Genomic DNA, 4,745 nt, shown 5'->3' with positions numbered 1-4,745 from the left:
TTGTAAATAAGTTTTGTTAAAAAACGTTCCCTGTGGGATCGATATCTTTTATTACTACAAGCGTATACCGTTCACTTGCCGAAATCGCTCAACAAATTTTTGGCGCCGTTGCCGGGGAACGCCAAAATTTTTGACAAAATTTTAAATTTTTCGTGTTTTATTACGAATCTAGGTTTATTCATACTTATTCAAACTTTTATATTTTATTTATTTTCAATTACTAACATATTTATTTTTCAAATTCTATTTTGTAGGGAGTTTCTGTTCGTGTGAAATTTCAAGTTCATGCGCAGTTCTCGAAGTTCAGGCACGTCACTAGATCCTATTGACCCAGAAATTGAAAGAACTCTTAAAAAGAACAAGAAAGAAAAGAAAAACAAAAACAAAACCCCAATAAAAACTAGAATTACTGAGCCAGAAGTTATGGTCACACTTATGGATTACGCTAGGCCAGGAGTGGCCGGTGTAACAAACAGTATAGTTAGACCCCAAATTAATGCAAATCAATTTGAAATTAAGCCTGCGTTGCTTAATATGTTACAAAATAATGTAACATTTTACGGGTTACCTAACGAAAATCCTAATACCTATTTGACAAATTTCTTAGAAATTTGTGACACTTTTAAAATACCAAATGTGACTGCAGAAGCAATCAATCTTCGCCTTTTTCCTTTTACTTTGAAGATCGAGCCAAAGAATGGTTAACTTCTATGCCAGCCGCATCAATTGAGACTTGGGAGCAATTAGCCCATGCGTTTTTATCAAAAATTTTTCCTTTAGCAAAAGCCGCAAGAGTCATTAAAGAGTTAACATCTTTTTCTCAAAATGATAATGAAACTCTTTATGAGGCTTGGGAACGTTTTAAAGAACTTCAACGTTTATGCCCACACCACCAATTGCCCGCTGAACTTTTAATGCAAACATTTTATAATGGATTAAATCCTACGACTAGAGGTTCATTGGACGCTATGTCTGGAGGGTTATTCATGAAGAAAACATCTGCCCAAGCAAGAGAACTTTTGGAGGAAATGGCAATCAACAGCTGTATGTGGCCCGCGGAACGTGGACACGTACCATTAGCGAAACCATCATCCTCAACAACATCATCAGTTAAAGGTATAGTGAATCTTGATCCAGTAGCGATGTTGCAAGCCCAATTTTCTGCCTTATCGCACAAAATTGATAGGTTTATGGCACCGTGTGATTCTAATGGTAAGCCAATCCAAACAGATGTGGATTACGAAGGTATGAGTGAAATTGAACAGGTAAATTTTGTCCAAGGGCAAAACCAAAATAATAACCCTTACTCTAATACATATAATCCTGGATGGAGAAATCATCCTAACTTTAACTAGAGAGATAATAATGCTAATGCTAATCAAAATCGTACTACCAATTATCAAAATCAATCAAGAGATACGATTAGCACTTTATCTTCTAAAATCGACAAATTTATTGATGCTATGAGCGGAAAAATAAGTAATCACGACGATGGTTTTAAACGGATCGAGAATAAATTCGATCAGCTTATTAAAAACCAATCATCTAGCATCCATAATTTGAAGATTCAAATTGGACAACTCGCTAAATCAATTCCATCCCGCAAAGAGGGAAGTCTTCCAAGCCATACGGAAGAAAATCCGAAAGAGCATGTTAAGGCTATCACTCTTCGTTCAGGGAAAAATTACTTAGGCCCGGAAATGCCCGGAAATTCGACCTTACCTGGAACTGATTTACCGAAGCCCAAAGAAGATACATTAAATCAAAAAGATACACCAATTGACTCTAGTACAAAAACTTTTGTACCCAACCCACCTTTTCCACACAAAGTCCGCAATAAGGACTATGACAAACAACTTTTAACATTTTTAGACAAACTTAAGAATTTGCATATTAATTTAACGTTTATGGATGCGATTACACAAATTCCCAATTATGGTAAATTCCTCAAAGATTTAATTTCAAAGAAAATCAGTTGGGAAGGAATTTCATCCATTTCACTAACTGAAGATTGTAGTTCAATTGTGTCAAGTAATTTGCCCACAAAACTCAAGGATCCCGGATGTTTTACCATTCCGTGTAAATTGGGAGATATTGAATTTCCCAGTTGTCTCTGTGATTTAGGAGCAAGCATTAACTTGATGCCATTATCTATTTTTAATAAGTTAGGGTTAGAAGAAGACATCAAACGTACCAATATGGTTTTGCAATTAGCGGATCAAACCACTAAAAGACCATACGGTATAATTGAGGATGTTTTAGTTAAAGTTGACAAATTTATTTTTCCTACCGATTTCGTTATTTTAGATTTTGCTTATGACGTAAATTGTCCGTTAATCTTTGGTACACCGTTCATGAACACGGGATGTGCTCTAGTTGATGTGTCGGAAGGGAAAGTAGTTTTAAGAATAGGCGATGATAAGATTGAGTTTGATATGAATCAAGCAATGAAATATCCCATGGAGGATTTCGCTTGTATGAAACTTGATTTAATTGAAGAATGTGTAAATGACATTGTTCAAAAAGAAGAAATAATAGAACCTATAATGAGTGAGGAACTAGAAGATAAGGACCCAGAACCTTTGATTCGAGAAGATGGACCAGTTCTGCCTTCAATTATAGTTCCACCTAAATTAGAACTTAAAGAATTACCAAGTCATTTGAGGTACGCTTTCTTAGGCGAAGGCGATTCTTTACCTATTATTATCTCTAACAAATTAACACAAGTCCAAGAAGAGAAATTGAAAGAAGTTGTTAGAAATAGGATAGGAAGTATGGGTTGGCAAATTTCAGACTTAAAAGGTATTAATCCGAGCATTGTAATGCACAGAATTCACTTAGAAGAAGATAAGCCACCTAAAGCGGATAGGCAAAGACGCCTAAATCCGAATATGAAGGAAGTAGTCAAAAATGAGATTACTAAACTTCTGGACAATGGAATCATCTACCCTATTTCGGATAGTGAATGGGTTAGTCCAATCCATTGTGTACCTAAAAAGGGAGGCATAACAGTTGTAAGGAATGAAGAAGGTGAATTAATACCTACGCGAACCACCACTGGTTGGAGGGTTTGTATAGATTATAGAAATTTAAATAAAGCAACTAGGAAAGATCACTTTCCTCTTCCTTTCATTGATCAAATGATCGAAAGGATAGCTGGTCACGCTTTCTACTGTTTTCTAGATGGTTACTCCGGATTCTTTCAAATATACATTTACCCGGATGACCAAGATAAAACAACCTTCACATGTCCTTACGGAACATTTGCATATAGGAGAATGCCTTTTGGTCTATGTAACACACCTGCAACATTTCAACGTTGTATGACTGCGATTTTTAATGATTTCATTGAAGATATCATGGAAGTTTTTATGGACGATTTTTCAGTTTATGGAGATTCTTTTGATTCGTGCCTAGAAAACTTGGATAAAGTTTTGTCTAGGTGTGAAGAAACAAATTTGGTATTAAACTGGGAAAAATGTCATTTCATGGTTGACGAAGGAATTGTTTTAGGTCACAAAATCTCTGAAAAAGGATTAGAAGTAGATAGAGCAAAAACCTCAGTAATAGAGAAACTACCCCCTCCAACTATTGTTAAGGGAGTAAGATCATTTTTAGGACATGCCGGTTTTTACATAAGATTTATTAAGAATTTTTCTGTAATTTCCAAACCACTCACTAATCTACTCATGAAAGATTCTACCTTTGATTTTAATGAAGATTGCGTTAAAGCTTTCGAAACATTAAAAACAGCTTTAGTCAGTGCACCTGTTATTGCTAAACCCGATTGGGATTTACCATTTGAAATTATGTGTGATGCAAGTGACTTAGCTGTCGGATGTGTTTTAGGACAAAGGAAGGATAAGAAACTTCATGTCATTTATTATGCAAGTCACACACTTTCCGGTGCACAATTAAACTACACCACAACTGAGAAAGAAATGTTAGCTGTAGTTTTTGCATGTGATAAGTTTAGGTCATACTTGTTAGGTTCGAAAGTTATTATTACACTGATCATGCAGCATTAAGATATCTATTTGCTAAAAAGGATGCAAAACCACGTCTAATTAGATGTGTTTTATTGTTACAAGAATTTGATATAGAAATAAAAGACAAAAAGGGAGTAGAAAACCTTGTCGCCGATCATCTATCGAGACTTGAAGATGAGAACGGTCCCATAGGTGAAACTAACGGTATACGAGATGATTTTCCTGATGAACATCTCTATCAAATGAAAAGCGTCATGTCACCATGATATGCAGATATTGCTAATTATCTTGCAGCCAATATTGTTCCAGAAGGATTAAATTTCCAACAAAAGAAGAAATTTTTCTTCGACATTAAACAGTACTTTTGGGAAGATCATTTTTTGTTCAAGACCTGTGGTGACGGGATAATTAGGAGATGCATTGGTGAAAATGAATATGAATCCATAATGTCGGAATGCCATTCTAGCTCTTATGGAGGACATAATGGAGCTAACAAGACAGCAGCTAGAATATTTGAATGTGGTTTCTTTTGGCCTACGATGTTTAAAGACGTCCGTTCATTTATTACTCGTTGTGATAAGTGCCAAAGAACAGGAAATCTAGGAAGGAAAGATGAGATGCCCCTCACAACCATATTAGAAGTTGAAGTCTTCGATATGTGGGGAATAGATTTCATGGGACCTTTTCCCCCTTCTTTTGGTAAAACTTACATATTAGTTGCCGTTGATTATGTTTGAAAGTGGGTTGAAGCAATTG

The 4,745-nt window shown here is 35.5% G+C and overlaps 1 non-coding gene across 1 annotated transcript; it reads right to left on the bottom strand.

The window, feature by feature from the left end:
* Positions 1–791: 791 nt before the first annotated feature.
* On the bottom strand, positions 792–898 carry LOC136204274 (small nucleolar RNA R71). Its single transcript, XR_010675122.1, has one exon. It is a non-coding gene; the product is annotated as a small nucleolar RNA R71 (small nucleolar RNA).
* Positions 899–4,745: the final 3,847 nt, after the last annotated feature.

Source organism: Euphorbia lathyris, chromosome 8, assembly GCF_963576675.1.
Source record: "Euphorbia lathyris chromosome 8, ddEupLath1.1, whole genome shotgun sequence".
In the NCBI taxonomy this organism is placed as follows: Eukaryota; Viridiplantae; Streptophyta; class Magnoliopsida; order Malpighiales; family Euphorbiaceae; genus Euphorbia; species Euphorbia lathyris.
The sequence above is the reverse complement of the archived record's forward strand: the minus strand, read 5'-3'. Positions and strand labels throughout refer to the sequence as shown.